This window comes from Pelobates fuscus, chromosome 7 (genome assembly GCF_036172605.1).
Source record: "Pelobates fuscus isolate aPelFus1 chromosome 7, aPelFus1.pri, whole genome shotgun sequence".
Classification (NCBI taxonomy): Eukaryota; Metazoa; Chordata; class Amphibia; order Anura; family Pelobatidae; genus Pelobates; species Pelobates fuscus.
In genome coordinates, this window is record NC_086323.1 from 132,342,899 (window position 1) to 132,361,841 (window position 18,943).

The window sequence follows — 18,943 nt, forward strand, 5'->3', positions numbered from 1 at the left end:
TTTTAGAACTTGCGCTCCATTCATAACTCCGATGCCTCTTCCTGCTTCTCTCATTCAGTGTGCCTTCCAGCTTCTTCCAACAAATTATGCCTTTTTGATTTACTAATTGTGAAGCTGGTACATTCAATAAAAGTGCCTCCTTGCTTCTCTTACTCAATGTTCATTCCTGCATAAGTGTCTACCAGCTTCTCACACATTGTGTTCTGCTTCAGTCACAGTACCTCCATGATTATCTCAATCACAGTATCTCTTAATGTTCAGTGAGCCTCTCAGCCTCAGTGTGCCCCCTACCTCTCCACCCTCAGTGTGCCCCCTGCCTAACCAGGCTCAGTGTGCTTCCTGTCTTTCTAGGTTCAGTGTCCCCAATGCCTTTCTAGACTAAACAAGTCCCCTGCCTTTCTAGGCTCAGTGTGCCCCCTGGCTCTCTCTCCAGGCTCAGTATTCCCCAGCCTCTCCCGGCTCAGTGTGTCCCCGGCCTCTCCAGGCTCAGTGTCTCCACTACCTCGCCAGGCTCATTGCACCTCCTTATTTCTCCTAGCTGCTCACTGTTTCCCTCTATTTCTCTATACTTTGCTCGCTGTGCCTTCCTGCCTCTGCCTGCTCACAGTGCCTCTCTGCTCTTCATCCTCACAGTGCCTCCCTGCTCTTCATGCTCACTGTGCATCCTTGGTTTCCTCTATTCCTGGGTATACACCCTCCCTGTCTCACCTCAGCACGCTGCCCCATCCTGCCCGCTATCACACTTTCTGCCCTCCTGCCCCCCACCCTTACCTAATTCTCCCTCCTCCCTTCTCCTCTCCTCTCCTCTCCTCCTCCTCTCCCCATCCCTCCAGTGCTCTCTAAGAGGAGGGATTTCCTCGCTCATCACCAGCTCCCTAAGTCCCTGACGTTCAATGTTCATGCCCAGTCCGGCTTCCCTTGCTCCGTGCCAGCTCCGTGCCCAGTCCGGCCACCCTGTTCCTTGCCAGCTCCTTACCCAGTCCACCCCCCTCACCACCCGTTTCTTTCCAGCTCCGAGCACAGCCCGGCGTCTGTTGCCAGCTCAGTGCCCACCTCTCATCCTCTGATCTGTGCCCTTCCTCTGCATCCACTGCTTGTCCTCCTCATGCCCAAGAAGGACTGGGGACTCCGGGCATCGCTTAGTGCAGGTGAGGCCGCAGGTTGGTGGGTGGAATGCTGAATTGGTTCCTGGAATACAGATTTATTGACTGATACTGGGCATAGGGTGGACAGGTACAATAGTTGCTGTGGGTTTGCAGTCCAAGAACAGTGCATGTTTTACCTTAAAGAATAACATCTGTCTTATACCTTCCTACCTTTCACAGTTATGTATGTTTTAACCCCTTCGTGGCAAGATTTCTACATATATTAATATTATGATAGTCTTATTATTTAATTTGTCATTAAGTGGTTATCTATCTATCTATCTATCTATCTATCTATCTATCTATATCTATCTATCTATCTATCCTTCTCTACCTACTTTGCATCATATGTAATAAATACATCACTTATTTGTATTTCAATATTTTTTTAAATAGTCCAATGGAAATGTTAGAGGTAAAACGGGGAATGTATATTAAACTTGTGATATAATTTAGCTCGCAGTGATTTAAGCCACAGACAGATATTTAATACTCTCCGTATCCTTCATCTGTGGGATTATTGCTTACAATGTACTGGTTGTCTAGTGATTGAATACCGTAGCTTTGTATCCCTTGTGTTGTAATTGTCCTGATAGCATAGCTGGGCTGTTTAAGTTGAATTATGTTACCTTGATATTGTCTTCAAGTGGTCTCCATATTATAGCTAATCTTGGCTTTCCAGGTGTTAGTGAACTGCAGATCCTATGATGCTTATCCAGACTAAAGGCTGATAATAAAATGTCCTTATGTGATAAGGTACCAATGTATGTGCAGATAATATTTACTATGATATATACATGCAATGTGCTGTGCTGTATTTAGTGTTTAGATCAGGATTACTGTCATGCTGATCTATTGGTTTAATGTATACTTTGCCATTTATATGGTCTAAAGGCATATCTGTGGACTGCACCACTGTGTGAAAAATGTGATTTTCTAGCTACACAATTATTTAAGTATATCATTTGCACATTTACTTTTTTATTTAAATGATATAGATTGTTTGTATTACAATTTTAACTTTCTTTTTGCATTACATGTTTTTGCTACTTTTGTTCTTAATTATTTCATTGGGGGAACATATTTATTAAACAGTGACTTAGGCTAATTTTACAAATATATTGTATAATTTAGGCAAAAATAGCTTAGAAAGAATAAAATCCTCAATTTTCAGCTGTGAATATTGGATGTTGAATTAATAATATACCCCCTTAAGGACACAGGACGTGTGTGACATGTCATGATTCCCTTTTATTCCAGAAGTTTGGTCCTTAAGGGGATACACTGATTCTTTCACGTATCCCACACACGTTTTGATTCTCTTACTACAATCATTTCTACCACCTCTGCTGGAAGGTTAATCAGGGCACCTACTGCTTAGACTTTGGTGCATCTTTGAATTAATGTCAATGTTAATGTTAATAAGCTCACTGGGGTTTCTTCACTTAATTGTCAATTGTACTAATGAATTAAAAATTAGGCAAAATTTAGGCCTAAATAGCTTTTGTGGAAATTTTCTTAAACTCAGCTTCAGTTATTGGCTATTTTTTGCCAAAAGTTTGCATTTCCCTTTTTAATGTGCTTTTATTAGTTGTTTAGAGAAAACAAGACTTTTAACCCCTTAAAGACACATGACGTGCCTGACACGTCATGATTCCCTTTTATTCCAGAAGTTTGGTCCTTAAGGGGTTAAAGTTGTTTACTAAATTCTGCGCAGTAAAACTCCATTTTGGATTAAAAATTCAGTTCAGTTTTATCCTAAAAAGCCATGTTCCCTAATATACGAATGTGCAGTTTCCCCTTTTCACTTAGGTAACCCAGACAATGTGTTTACATATCACTCCTTGTTTGAAGCTAGAATATGACATTACTGATTATAAAATGAGTAAGACCCAGTGGCGGTCACTAAAGTTTAAAGGTGGCTGGGCACTCCCTGACTTGATGGGCTCTACTCATTTAATGCCATGAGATGCCAAGCCCTGTTCAAAACAAGCTGCATATCCAGTCATCAATAAAGGCGAGAATTGAAACTGCAGATTATGACATGTTTTTCCCCAAAACACACTTATTACACAATGCTTATGGATTTGATTTTTAGCTTTTTTTGCAACTTAAACTAAGGGGAGGTGGGGGCTGCCTTTATGGACAATCCTCCACTGGGAAGACCTATAAAACATATCAGCTTTCATTGTTCCTGCATATACTCAAAGTGTACTTAATTAAAGGGTCACCCTGAGCAGTATAAAATACACTCATTGGAAAGCTTATGTAACATGTACTTCCCCGGTCCGTGTCTTCCTACTGAGAATTACTGTGTCTCCCTACTTGAATAACTGCAGCAATTTGCAAAAATTGCTGCAGATATGAGGCTGCCCTGTCAATCACTGAAGACAAAGAACATTCTGACTCTTTCCTTTGCCAGTCCCTATTCACAAAACTGCACAGGAATGTGAATAAACGTCTAAAAGTGGAATTATGAAATTTTTATTGAAATTCTATTTTTGTGCATAATGCATAAAGGTTGGTGTCACTTTCATTCCTGGGGTGTCCCTTTAAAACATAGCAGGCTTGTTACATAACATAAATTAAATATGAAGAATGCTTTTAGGGTTCTCTATTAACCCAGGATGCTTAACTGAGAATCTCTAACATTGTTGAACTACAACTCCCATAAGTCTATTCTAACCTTTTTCTGAAAGAAAAGTATGGGGATTACAGTCTGACTAAACATAATGGGAAATGTATTTCAGAAACATCTGGTTTGAAGGTTAGCCTTCTTTGTATTAAAGGGATACTCAAGGCACCAACACAACTTTATCTAAATAAAGTTGTTATGGTGCCAGGTTGCCCCTGGTGGCACTCTTACCTCTTACCTTGGAAAAGCAAGGTTAGTGAATAGAGAGGGGGGGAAAGGGGCGTGGGGGGGGGGGGGGTGGGGACCTCCACTGGAGGCAACTTAGGAATTAAACCAATTGAGAATGATTCTACAAGGGGCCTCGTGGCACCATAACAACTTCATTTATATGGTGCCTGGAGTGTCTCTTTAAACTAACTGTATTCTGTAATAATATGAAAACTGGTGCTCACAGCCTTTCTCTAAAATAACATGTTCATTATTCGAGTACATTCAGGAAGGATTATTCTAATGAGCAGTTTAATCGTTATTATTGAGTATATTCTAACTGCTTAATGCTGGTGTGGAAGCTAAGTCAGCATATTGCTTAAGGTGGCACAGTAGAAAGACCCGCAAGACACATATGCCAAAGGCGAAAGCATCCATGGCATTGTGCGTGTTTTTCCATATGTTAACTGAAATGTGCTTTGTCAAGAGATTGAAAACAGGGGATTCTCCAGACAAATTGTCTGGACTAATAACATCTGACAGGATTATTCACTAAACAGTAAATTGGAGTAGATTGAAAACCAGATTTACCCACATTGGGGCAAAAGAGCCAGACAAATTCTGGAAACGGGTGATATCTCCTCCTTGCCTATTTTGGCATGCATTATTTAAATAGGGTCCTTCATTAAACCTGGAATCACAGAGAATTGACAAAGGAATTGCACATTTAAACCCAAACTATGCAAGTTAAAAATATTTGATATGAGTTGAGAAAGTTTTACTATTTTACCCCAGAATCTTCATTCGTGTAAGAACTAAGTGATCATGCATGGTCACTTTACACATATATGATGGATGCCATATTAAAATTAATAAACATTTTTAAAATCTGTCTTAGTAACATGGGACATGCCAGAGTCACAGCTTGTATTATTCAGATATTTAACTGAAATTGCCATTGCTCCTGTATGTGAACTAGATATGTTTTTTTTTCACGTACAATACTTCATACAATTTGTAGTGACATCAGTTATTCAAATATCCTCCTACCAACGCTCCTCTCGTTGAGGTGTAAGCCAATAATATAGATAAGTTCACTAAGTTATCCTGGACACAAAGTCCTGTTTTAGGTGTCCTACCCAGCCATCACAATTTAGTTCCCTGGTGTACCACATTCAGGGACAGCAGTGACCTTTAATAATGCGTTCGGGCAGCACAATGCGAGCACATCATTAAATGCACTCGCGGTATGCAGTAGGCACTAAGACAATGAAGACGTAGCTTCAGCAGTGCTCTCTACATGGTGCTATATGCAGGGCTCTGGCCGGGAGGCTGACTGTCCGTCTGGCATGCTTCACACCAGATTGAAATGCCCCTTTCAAAGGGTTGATATGCCCACTCCCCAAGTGGCCAGCCCACTGGTGTCACTGGTGATGCTCCCCTAGAAAGCCCGCCTACCCATCCTGATTACAAACCTTTCAGAGTTGGTAGATGTAGCTAATTCCTTCCCTCAGCCACTCTGGAACCACTTAATGTATAAAGACACCCATTCCCCCCAGTAACTGGACATCACACAGCTCTGGGAGTACAACACAATTTTATTGTGCCACACACAGCTTTTATGCATAACCCCCTGTAAGGGATCTACCACACAAACAGACAGGGATTTCCATCCCAGGATCCTCTGTGCTCAGGATCCAAGGCACGGGAAGAGGGATCTAGTTTCTTTATCTCCCAGGCACAGAAAGCCCACCACACATGCCAGGGGTCTTTCACACAAAACAACAGGGGTCTTCATCCCAGGATTCTCTGTGCCTTGGAGCCAAGGGATCTAGTCTCCTTGTCTACCAGGTACAGAAAGCCTGCCAAAATAGCCAGTGCCCCAAAAGCATCCCCACCAACCTCAGGAACCCCCACAAAAGTACATTTCCCCGACCAGTCTCCATTCATGAGGTTCCTGTGCGAACACCATGCAAGGGAAGCATCTCCTTTCGGGAAGCATCTCCTTTCGGGAAGCATCTCTTTTCGGAATACGATTGCTCACCTTGGTTGGTGTTCGTCTATACAAAATGGCGGCCAGCCAGGGGATCACTCATTAATTACTTCCCTTGCGGTTTCGCACTTATGTTATTTGTGTGAACGTTCTAAGTAATTGGTGTGAAAATTCTAATGGAGCACCGGGGTGGACCCCGTTCAGGAGACGAAGAGGTTCTGTTCGTATGGACGCTCCCGAATGGGGAAACTGGGCACAATGCACAAAATACAAGGGGAATAACACAATACAAGTGGAAAACGCACAAATAAGCAGTGGTTTTGCCACACAGCTACCCCTTAACAACAATTCAGCATACACAGTCTGATCCAAAAGGATCGGCTAGGGATGTCCGGGGGAGTACTCACAGATCACTTTTCCAGTTCTGTCTGTCTAGACAACCTGTCAGCATTCCCGTTTTGCTTACCAGGTCTGTAATGATTCGTGAAGTTGTATGGATGTAGTGCCAGGCTCCAACGTAACAGTCTGGCATTGTCTCCAGCGACCTGGTAAAGCCACAACAACGGGTTGTGATCTGTGAGTAAAGTGAATTGCTGTCCACAAATGTATGGCTGCAGCTTTTTGAGAGCCCACACCACCACCAGGCACTGCTTCTCGATGGCAGCGTAGCTCACCTCCCAGGGTAGTCATTTTCTGCTGAAGTACTGGATGTTTTCCACCATCATCTCTGACCTGGCTCAGCCCTGCTCCTAATCCAAACATAGAAGCATCTGTATGGATGAGAAAATGTTTATTCGGATTAGCAGCAGCCAGAACGGACACTCTGGGATCCAGTTTACCTGTCTGGGCAAGTTCTTTGTGGTCAGGTCAGTGAGGGGCTTAGCTAGGGCACTGTAGTTAGGGCCAATTTCCGAAAGTAGCCAGCAGTCCCTAAGAAAACCATCACTCGGATCTTAGTGCAGAAAGGGGCCAGTGAGCCACTTCCTCAACCTTGTCTGGGTTGGGCTTCTGCTTCCCACACCTTACCCGGTGTCCCAGGTACAGCACTTCTTCCATCCCTATATGGCACTTACTCGGTTTCAATGTTAACCCTGCCTTCCTGATTCTGTCTAGCACCGATCCCACGTGTATCAGGTGCTCCTCCCAAGTGTTGCTGTACATGACAACTCCCAATTGTCGCTGTATATGTCGCACACATAATCCTGGAGGCCATCCAACAGCCGGTCCACAATCCTTTGGAAAGTGTCCGGGGCATTCTTCATCCCAAATGGCATTACCTTGAAGTGGTACATGCCAAATGGAGTGATGAATGCCGACTTGGGAATAGCATCTGTCACTTGGAGGATCTGCCAGTACCCCCTACACAAATCTATAGTGGTGAGGTACTGGCCACGAGCCATCCAGTCTAATAGCTGGTCTATACAGGGCATGGGATAAGCATCCAAAACCGTCTTGTCATTAAGCCTCCTGTAGTGTACACAGAACCGGGTGGCTCCGTCTTGCTTCGGGACCAGCACTACGGGGGAGGCCCATGGACTCTTGGACAGCTCAATTACCCCTAGTCGGAGCATCTCCTGGATCTCCTGCCTCATATTCTCCCGAACCGCCTCTAGTATTCTGTACAGGGTTTACCGCAGAGGTTGTTGGTCGGGGGTTTCTACTCTGTGAGTGGCTAGTGGGGTAAACGCTGGCACATTAGAGAACATTTCTCGCTTTGCAGACAGCATCTGCTGTGCTTGCCTGCGTTCTTACTCGGTCAGCCAGTCCCCTAAGTGACCTCCTCTATGGACCCTGCCTTCACTTTATCTTCTAGGAGATCAGGCAGGGGAAGATTATCAAAATCCTCCAAGGCTGGAGCATATATTGCGGCTACCTCCTCCGTCCGCTCGTGGTAGGGCTTCAGCATGTTAACATGTAACATGCGTCTAACTCCTGTACCTGAGCAAGGACCGATAACGTAGGTGGTGTCACATTTCTGTTCCACCACCTGGTATGGGCCCTGCCAAGCAGCCTGCAGCAAGTCATGCCAGACGGGTTTCAAAACCAGCACCTTTTGACCGACTTGAAAGTTACGGCTCCTGGCTCCCTGATCCTACCAAGTGCCCTGGTGCTCCTGGGCCACCTGGAGGTTGCCACGCAACAGGATACCTAGTAGCATAGTCCACAATGGTCAGAATATATTTCTTCCCAGAGGGACTAGGCTTAGCCAGGGGACCTATAATGTCGACAGCTACTCTGCCGAAGGGGTCTTCAATAATGGGGAGGGGATGGAGGTTGGCCTTGAGCCTGTCGCCCCGTTTCTCCACTTTCTGATAGACATCACAAGACTGGCAGTACTGCCGCAGGTCTCATGCCAAGTCAGATGATTGAATGATCAGGCTGTCTCACAATGAGTGACTGTTGGTACGTCTATTTTAAAAAGAGAGACAGATAATTGAATGATCGGTCTGTCAATGAGAGACAAGTAGTGAACGGCCATACTGTCTCATAGAGTGACAGAGGGTTAAATAGTCAGACTGTCTCACAGTATAGCAGCAGGTTAAATGGTCAGGATGTGTCATAGAAAGACAGAGGGTGGAATGGTTAGGCAGTGTTTCACAAAGACAGATGATTGACTGCTTAGGCTATCTTGAACAGACTGAGAGGTGCATGGTCAGGGTGTCTCACAGGGAGACAGATTAATGTTATGGGTCAGTAAAGAGATTCTCGCTCTCTGTTCACACTGGGTTTTATGCGTTTTGAGAATTCATGAAATTCCGTTGAATAAACATAATTTTTTATAAATCAGACCTGGATGTCAGTGCAGTAAAGTGTTAATGTTCCTTGCAGTGCAATACTCTAGATTTATTTGACATGGTGTCATGGTGCCTACCTTTTACAAGGCAGATTTTTGTGTATTTATAGAAATAGCATCTCTGCTCCACCAGAGAATTTGGCGCGCTGTGCCAGGAACTCAGTGTATTGTACATTTTTTTTGCTCAGCTTACAAGTTGACCATTATACAGAGCAGACACATATTGCTTTGAGGGCAGAATTTTCAAGATTCACAGACCCCAGAGCCAAAGAGATACAATGACCTGATAAATCAGATTTAGTCTTAAACCGACACTTAAAGGGACACTGTAGGGCTGGAATTGGGAGATGATTTTTTAAAGAAACATTATCAGGATTGTTCACTAAAATGAGAATACAAAGTAAATGGAAAGTGAATTTCAAATTTAAGGCCAGAGTAACCAAACTAAAAGCATAGCTGACTTAGAGAAGTTTTCCAGTTCTGCTACTTTGACCTTAAATTTGAAATTCACTATCAACTCACTTAGAACTCTCACTTTAGTGAAAACATTATATATAGAAAATACATAGGGAAAGGCTGTGTGTGTGTGTGTGTTAAGGCTTTAGCCTGGAATTGTGGGAGGGGCTTAGTTACCTTTTTAAAGGGACTCCTCACCTTCCCCTGTACCGTTCCTCATCTAGCGATTTGCATGTCCCCTCCCTCCACTCCCTGTATACACTCAATATACCTTTCTTTACACGCTAAGGATGGGCCCTCTTTATTTTACAGGCCTACCAGCATTGTCTGTTCCTGCACACAACAACTGAATTTTTCCATTCTGTATTACGCTATTCCTATTTTTCTTTCTATCACTCTATTCAGCCTTTGTGCCCCGGACACAAACATTTTGAATTTCTTAAACCTGCAGCATTTGAAAATGAAAGTGGCTGCAGGAGATAGAACCTTGTCAGAACAGGAAGAGACTCCAACAGTCAGGATCCTCTCATTCCACTCTATTGTGTTTAATCGTATCATATAAACTCATGTCTATCAAATTATGTTATGCTAAGCCTCCAGCTGCAGTTCCACTCATTAGATCTGATGATCAAAATAAAATGTCATAAGGCTTCTTTATAAATGGCTCCTGTGAGTTTAAGTGGAGAGACAGAGGATGTATTTATTTAGAATTTAGATTGATCTGGACAGAGGAGGGGAGAGATGGGCTCAGCATACACCTGCCCAGCATGTACCTAGAACGCACATAAACTGGGCGGGGCTTGGACGGCAACGAAGGAAGTAAACGTCTTGCTTTGACATCAGAGATAAACAGGGCAGTTTCCACTATAACTTTTTTACACAGTGATGGTAGAAACTATGCACAATAATCCTTGGAATGAGAATGAACAGCTCATATTATGAGGTGAAGTTAGAAGCAATTACTATGGAAACCAAAAGAGTGTTACACAACATTTAGCACTTTGTCCCAGACTTGTTGTGTGTTTAAACTATAGACAGTTGTGTGTTTAACCCCTTAAGGACACATGACATGTGTGACATGTCAGGATTCCCTTTTATTCCAGAAGTTTGGTCCTTAAGGGGTTAAATTATAGTACCTGTGTTTAGAAATGAGTCTGTCTAAATAAGACATTTTAGTGGTTAAAGATGAGAATGACGTGATCTCAATTCTCTCCCTGAGTTGCGCATTGTAGAATGCATCTCCCCAAGAGCTTAATATCTAAGCCTAAATCAATCTTATCCTCTATCTGTCCCTCCCCTTTAAATCAGAAGGGAAATTCACAAAGTAGTTGTCATTCTATATTGATTCTTTTGAAATAGAGGCTCAGTAGGATCACATGAGTTTTTACCAAGTAAAATGTGCAGTTTCATCAGTTAAAGTGACACTCCAGGATGGGTGGAGATGATCTCCATTCAGGGCCAGATTGATGGGATACGGTAAGCACTGCTCCATCTCATTGAAGTGGTTATAGTGTCTGGAGTCCCTTGGCACTGTCATTCCATTCAGCATTAAAGGGACACTGTAGGAATTGTATCTGCTTCATCTCAATAAATTGGTTATAGTGTCTGGTTTACTTGGCACTGTCTTTCCATTCAGCATTTTATCCTATCAGAGCTCCAATATGAATAGGTATGACCACAAGGAAGTGTGTAATCTCTGCTTTGGCCACACCTCCTGAAAGGACCACTGTTAGTGGCCAAGGACTCTTATTTAGTGTTAAACTGCTCTAAAATGGTTCAAGACTGAATGGAGGTACAGTGCCAGAGGACTCCACTAACTATAACCTATTCAAAGAGATTAAATGGTTATAGTGACTACAGTGTTCCTTTAAACTGTTTTTAATGTTTTAATGCCAACAGGGACTGCCTAAACATCTATTATTGGCTTAGAGTGTCAGCTGAGTGCTTTTAGCCTATTAAATCAACCATCCCATGTATGATTTGGTATGACTAGAAAGAATTGTGTAAGCTCTGCCTTAGTCACACCTCTAATAGTGCCATGCTGTGGCAGGGACCTTTATTTAGTGTTAAACTGCTTGAAAGTTGTTTAACACTGAATGGAGGGAGAATGCCAGTGAATTTCAGGCACCTTATTTAATTCAATGACTTGAAATGTATGTATCTCCAGGCTCATTGCAAAAGGTCAAAGCTGCCTGTTTTTTGTTGTTGTTGTTTTTTTGTAAGCTGCTGCTGTCCTGAAGTGCTGGTTGCCATACTCAAAGTATGTGGTAAGTGAGGCACAACTATCATTCTTGAAATGACTAACCATTATGGTAAAACCTAAGAATCCTATGGTATCTTTGGCAGAGTACTAATCTGTTTCTGATCTATACTTGTGCCTATATGAGCCCAAATGAACCCCCTATAGGAGCCAAAATGAACCCTAGCTTATTTGCACAAAGAAGGGATGCCTCTATTCTCCATGCTACTGATAGAATGGATTCTCTGTGCCCCATTACCTGTAGAATAGATTCCATGTGCCCGATTACCCACAGGATGGAATGCCTGTGCCCCATTATCTATAAAATGGATTTTCTGTGCCCCATTACCCATATGGTAGATTCCATGTGCCCCATTACCCATAGGATAGATTCCTAGTGCCCCATTACCCATTGAATGGATTCCTTGTGATCTGTTGGATGGACCCTTTTAACTCTTGCTTTTCCAGTGAATTTCTCTGTGGCTCAGCCTGCCAATGAATATGGATTTTAAATGCTTGATGGTTCTAGTTAATAAAGCCTTACACATATGGTTTAACATTTCCTTGCGAAGAATCAGTGTCTTGCTCACCCAACTTCTTTTTATCAAGCAAGAACTGAATCCACCATAACCACACATTTATGTACTTGGGGCAACTTTCTCACTTACCTTATCCAGAAACTCCACTGCCATACAGTCAACCTCACCAATATACGCCAGCTTGCAGTTTAACGTAACCTCAACCTCACCCAGTCCACCAATATACGCCAGCTTGCAGTTTAACGTAACAATCTATAAATACATTTGCCTCCACGTTCCACTGCCAATTATTCATGTAAATAAATGCAAATCTGATCTAGAACGCATTATTACGTTATTCGAAACTCACTATCATAGCTTAAATATATATTATTGTTGTTGCTATGGGGCCCTGCTATACACAATTTGGAGCTCTTTTCGAAAGAGTGTTCCTAAAATTCACTATTCAGAGAAATATAAATGTATTTGTCAGAATATATATGAGTCAGTGTTACATACTGGATATAGCTTGCTCGTGTCCCTTAATTATCTTACCAGTCACAGATTACATTAACAGCCCTTGCCATAGCATAGACTTGTATCTATGTATAAGGTTTACACTAATGGCATTACGGGATTAGTCCAGGTCTGGACACTTTTTAGAGATGACATGCGGTGAATGCATTGCTGCTTAAGGTATATTCATTGCTGCTTATGTATGTAATATTCTTATCAAATTGCAGAGCTTGGCATCCTTAACCCCTTAAGGACACATGACATGTGTGACATGTCATGATTCCCTTTTATTCCAGAAGTTTGGTCCTTAAGGGGTTAAATTAAAACTGCTGGCTCATTCCTTTTTTTTTAATATGCTTTATAATAGGGTTTATGACATTAACTGTCAGCAATGGGGTCTTGGTCATATAGGTGTTGACAATGCAGGTATCATTTACTGTTATGCTAATCCCAATGCAGAATTCCTGGAAATGGATGGTGTGGTTATATGCTATAGGTGTGAGAAGATCTAGGGTGCTGAAACGTGCTTGTCCTGGGAGCTGAGGACAGGCTTAGCAAATGAATTTGGTTAAAGCAACAAATTCTTTAATTCATTTTGGGAAGTATCCACGATGGCAAGGAAATTGGCGTAAAAAAAAAAAAGCCAAACTGGACAGATTCTTAATTTAAGCTATTTTAGGGACTCGGCTGTTTGGTCTAATATGTGTAATTCCTTTGTCAATATTCTAAAATTGTTAGTCTAATTCAGAGGTAGGCAACCTACGGCACTAGTGCCGTGCACGGCACTCGAGGTGTCTTTGCACGGCACTCAAGGCTGCTAGAGCCAAACAGGCTCTGGCCTATCAGGAGTCCCAGTAAAACTTCAAATATCTGCTAATACGAAAAGATGGTGAAGGACAATCCTCAATTTAAGCATTGCAGCACATAGAGAAAATAATCTTAGATCACTTCCTCCAAGCACTTGTGAATGGGAATCCACAACGTAGTAGAGCAGCCTGCAGCTGCTGTTGCAGCTCCTGTCTTTGACCTGTACCAGGCCAGTCTGGTCCCCACTGGAACCCAGGGAAGCCAACCATACTGCTAGATATACACAGATATTGTGGATCAACCCAAGTGTTTATCTGAGTATCTGCTCCTTTCCAAATTGTTAAAATAAATGTGTGCACGTTTTGAAGTAAATTACACTGAGACACAGGTATCAGGTTAATAAAAAAACTTCGGAATGTTTACTCAGGGGGCGGCAAGCCCCTTATAAAGGCAAAAATACATTATATGCAAAAATGTAGATAACAGAGATAATACATCTCTAATTGGTTAGGTGTTAAATGTCTTATCTAATGCACATCCTACGAGGCGTGATGTCACCATCATCCCGGGATTTTACTCCGGATGTATTATTATTATTATTATTATTATTATTATTGCCATTTATATAGCGCCAACAGATTCCGTAGCGCTTTACAATATTTTGAGAGGGGGGGGATGTAACAATAAATAAGACAATTACAAGAAAACTGACAGGAATAATAGGTTGAAGAGGACCCTGCTCAAATGAGCTTATAGTCTATAGGAGGTGGGGTATTAGAAACATTAGGATAGGAAATATCAAGTAGGAGTGAAGCAGAGCTGGAGGAGAGAGAGATGTAGGCGCCATCTTGTTACACGAGATAGTTAGTCGGTGGGAGCGGGTGCTCTAGCAGCCATTTTGAGTAGATATTGAATACAGGTATACACAGTAAATAGACATTTTTTACTATCACTAATTTACATTCATAACACAGAAATGAAGAATAACCCTCCCCTTATACAAATAATACGAACAGCCCACACACAAACATACACACAATCTGCACAAACGTAACCCGCTAACAATCCACATACATGCACACAAAGCCCACATGCAGCCTTTCACATGCAATACCCCAAACAGCCCACACACACTACCAAACACACAATGTCCATAATGTCCAAACATGACATATCCATCCACACACAATTCCACAAGAAGCCCTCATACACAGCCCACATTCATATGTATCATACACAATACCATAAACTACTAATGAACATATACAATATAATAGCTCATATACGCACAAATACAATGATGCAAAGCAACTGCAGTAAAAATAGCACAAGCAGAATACGGTAGCATACACACCTACATTTAAAAATAGGATCGGCACGCTACGGGACATCACAATCCTATATCGGCATAGTGCTGCTAAAAGGTTGCCTACCCCTGGTCTAATTTATAAACCACATATAAAATATAAACCACATTGACTCTCGGTGCACAGTATATACTTACTATGGTTCATGCACATTGCTGGCTGTGGGTATGTATCATATTTTCTTGGGGTATAGCCTCCTGGGTTTGGGAGCAAGTGGAATTTTAGAGTCCCTTGAGAAATGTAATGTTTCCTCGATCAAATATAAGCTGTCATGGCATGTTTGATGATAGGGATCTTAGAAAAAAAGAAAAACGTGTCCAAACACTGAAACATTTTATAACATGTCCAATCACTAGGTTATATTATTATTATTATTATTATTTATTACTATTTTATTATTTATATAGCGCCAGCAAATTCTGTAGAGCTGTACAATGGATCGACTAACATACACGCAATTGTAACCAGACAAATGGATGCACAGGAACAGAAGGGTTGAGGGCCCTGCTCAATGAGCTTACATGCTAGAAGGAGTGGGGTATCGTGACACAAAGGGTATAAGTAGAGGTAATAAAATAGGTTGCGAAAATAGTATTCACTGAGGACTTAGTCAGTTATTTTTGACAGTTTGGCAGGAGAAGAATCATGGGGGGGAGTGGGGGGAAGTGGATGAAAACCTGCTAACAGTGTAAATTATATGCTTTCCCGAAGAAGTGTGTTTTCAAAGATTTTTTTGAAGGAGTGGAGACTGGGTGAAATACATTTTAAAACAGAACCAATCAGAGAATAACAATTCTTCTTTATTTACAATAAATTTAAAATGTGAAAAACATAAATATATAAAGTAATTTTCACGTGCTTAAGGGGAAGTTTCATATCTACTTACATCCCTTTTATAGGATTTTCCTGTAATTATGTAAAGGGACATTCCATACCCATTTATATTCCTTAGGTAGGTAATCATATCCTTATAAAATGCTGAAAAATTATAAATCTGCTTTTATACATCCCACTTAATGCATACGCACACCGTGCATGAACTTGTACAGACATTGGAAGGAATAGCTTCTCTCAGTGACGTCATGTATTAGAAAAAGGGGAGCATTTTGCCAATCACTATTAGGCTGTCATGTACTGTCCGATCTATGTGGTTGTAGTTAATGGAAATGCCATATGCGTACCTAATTTGTGTACATTGCTCAATTAAAGAATCACGGTAAAAGGAACATTATTTTCAATTGAAATATCAATAGATTATCATTAGCATTAATGAATATTAGGATAGAACTCATATTTAACTCTTCAAAAACTTGTTGTTATTTTTATATATCAGCTTATCCTTCTGGATGCCTGTCCGTATTGTTGCTGAAGTCATTTTCTACATTACATCTTCTTTTGAGTCGGTCCTTTATCTTCAAAGTATGACCTCCTGTACCGTATTTCATTTTTCAGAGAAATATACTCTTTTCCTCTTTGTTAACGCAGTGAAGGAGTTTTGTGTTAAGTATTCTATGAACATAGCTAAAAAGTCTCAAGATTTGACCCAAAGTCTCAGGGTTTTTACTACAGTCTCTGGTCTCCCGGTGGCTGGATTCTCAGGGTTAAACAGCCCTGATCTCTTACTTTTTTTTTTTCTACACCTGTGTTTTTAAACATGGAAGGCTGCATTCAGATACACAGGCTAGGGAAGCTGACACTTACATATCAAATACAGGTTTTAATACGTGAAAATATATTAGTTTTACATGCAAGTAGTGTCACCTGACATTCAAGTAGGACATTTATGCATACTGAGATTTATTTTTTCTAAAGGGTTTAGGTTGTGCTGGTGTGATGTGTGTTTTTTATTTATTTATTTGGGAATCAAGAGTGTTTTAGTTTTGAAAAAAAAGAAGTAAATTTAAAAAATAAAACAGTCTAAATAGGAAGTTTAAATCTATTGTCTAAATTTCTACAGTTCTTTTAAAATATGATATGTAAGAAAAATGCAGCTGTATAGCTATTTTATATTTTTTTTTTATACTTTCATCTCATAGCTTCTATCAATTTAGTGGATAATTTAGATACAATATCCTGTCTGTGTATATATTTCTTTTTGTATTAATACAGTTGTGTATAGTACAGCTGTTAGCATATTTTGACATTCTTCTCCCCAAAAGATGCATTATATATATATATATATATACACTGCTCACAAAAATAAAGGGAACACTTAAACAACACACTGTAACTCCAAGTCAATCACACTTCTGTGAAATCAAACTGTCCACTTAGGAAGCAACACTGAGTGACTATCAATTTCACATGCTGTTGTGCAAATGGGATAGACAACAGGTGGACATTATAGGCAGTTAGCAAGACACCCCCAATAAAGGAGTGGTTTTGCGGGTGGTGACCACAGACCACTTCTCATTTCCTATGCTTCCTGGCTGAGGTTTTGGTCACTTTTGAATGCTGGCGGTGCTTTCACTCTAGTGGTAGCATGAGACGGAGTCCACAACCCACACAAGTGGCTCAGGTAGTGCAGCTCATCCAGGATGGCTCATCAATGCGAGCTGTGGCAAGAAGGTTTGCTGTGTCTGTCAGCGTAGTATCCAGCATGGAGGCGCTACCAGGAGACAGGCCAGTACATCAGGAGACGTGGAGGAGGCCGTAGGAGGGCAACAACCAATCAGCAGGACCGCTACCTCTGCCTTTGTGCAAGGAGGAACAGGAGGAGCACTGCCAGAGCACTGCAAAATGACCTCCAGCAGGCCACAAATGTGCATGTGTCTGCTCAAACGGTCAGAAACAGACTCCATGAGGGTGATATGAGTGCACAACATCCACAGGTGGGGGTTGTGCTTACAGCCCAACACCGTGCAGGACGTTTGGCATTTGCCAGAGAACACCAAGATTGGCAAATTCGACACTGGCGCCCTGTGCTCTTCACATATGAAAGCAGGTTCACACTGAGCACATGTGAAAGACGTGACAGAGTCTGGAGACCCCGTGGAGAACGTTCTGCTGCCTGCAACATCCTCCAGCATGACCGGTTTGGCAGTGGGTTAGTAATGGTGTGGGGTGGCATTTCTTTGGGGAGCCGCACAGCCCTCCCTGTGCTCGCCAGAGGTAGACCCCGTGGAGAACGTTCTGCTGCCTGCAACATCCTCCAGCATGACCGGTTTGGCAGTGGGTTAGTAATGGTGTGGGGTGGCATTTCTTTGGGGAGCCGCACAGCCCTCCATGTGCTCGCCAGAGGTAGCCTGACTGCCAATAGGTAACAAGATGAGATCCTCAGACCCCTTGTGAGACCATATGCTGGTGCGGTTGGTCCTGGGTTCCTCCTAATGCAAGACAATGCTAGACCTCATGTGGCTGGAGTGTGTCAGCAGTTCCTGCAAGACGAAAGGCATTGATGCTATGGACTGGCCCACCCGTTCCCCAGACCTGAATCCAATTGAGCACATCTGGGACATCATATCTCGTTCCATCTACCAACGTCACATTGCACCACAGACTGTCCAGGAGTTGGCAGATGCTTTAGTCAAGGCCTGGGAGGAGATCCCTCAGGAGACCATCCGCCACCTCATCAGGAACATGCACAGGCGTTGTAGGGAGGTCATACAGGCACGTGGAGGCCACACACACTACTGAGCCTCATTTTGACTTCTTTTAAAGGCATTATATCAAAGTTGGATCAGCCTGTAGTGTGTTTTTCCACTTTAATTTTGAGTGTGTCTCCAAATCCAGACCTCTATGGGTTGAAAAATTTGATTTCCATTTTTTTTTTATTTTTGTGTGATCTTGTTGTCAGCACATTCAACTATTTAAAGAACAAAGTATTTCAGAAGAATATTTATTTCATTCAGATCTAGGATGTTATTTTTGTGTTCCCTTTATTTTTTTGAGCAGTGTATATATACTCTTATTGATGCTTAGGATATATTCTCTATGACACCTTTTGTTTTTAATTATGTTTAGGATTTGTGCTAGGTATAAGTTAATATGTTAATTTTTCACTCCTCTCCATACTGATATGCTGGGAGAGAAAGTATGGAGGGAAAATCTCACTATCTACCAGGCAAAAGATTGAGGCTGATGTATTCTGAATGACCAATAAGAGGCTTTATCCATCATTCTCATTCTGGTTTGTGGGGGTCTGATCATATCCCCTTATACCTTTTACAGTAGAGGTTCATGGGATTAAACATTTAACTTCCAGCCAAGGATCCACTGGTGACATGGGGTGTGTGGAACTGCTTTTTAAACTGCTGACAAACAAAA

The 18,943-nt window shown here is 41.8% G+C and overlaps 1 protein-coding gene across 1 annotated transcript in view; it reads left to right on the forward strand.

Moving 5' to 3' along the window:
- Positions 1-869: 869 nt before the first annotated feature.
- LOC134568240 (contactin-4-like) overlaps positions 870-18,943 on the forward strand; it is a 259,133-nt gene continuing 241,059 nt past the window's right edge. The window contains exon 1 of the mRNA XM_063426672.1: positions 870-1,148. The gene's annotated coding sequence lies outside the window, so the exon portion shown is untranslated. The remainder of the gene's footprint in view (positions 1,149-18,943) is intronic.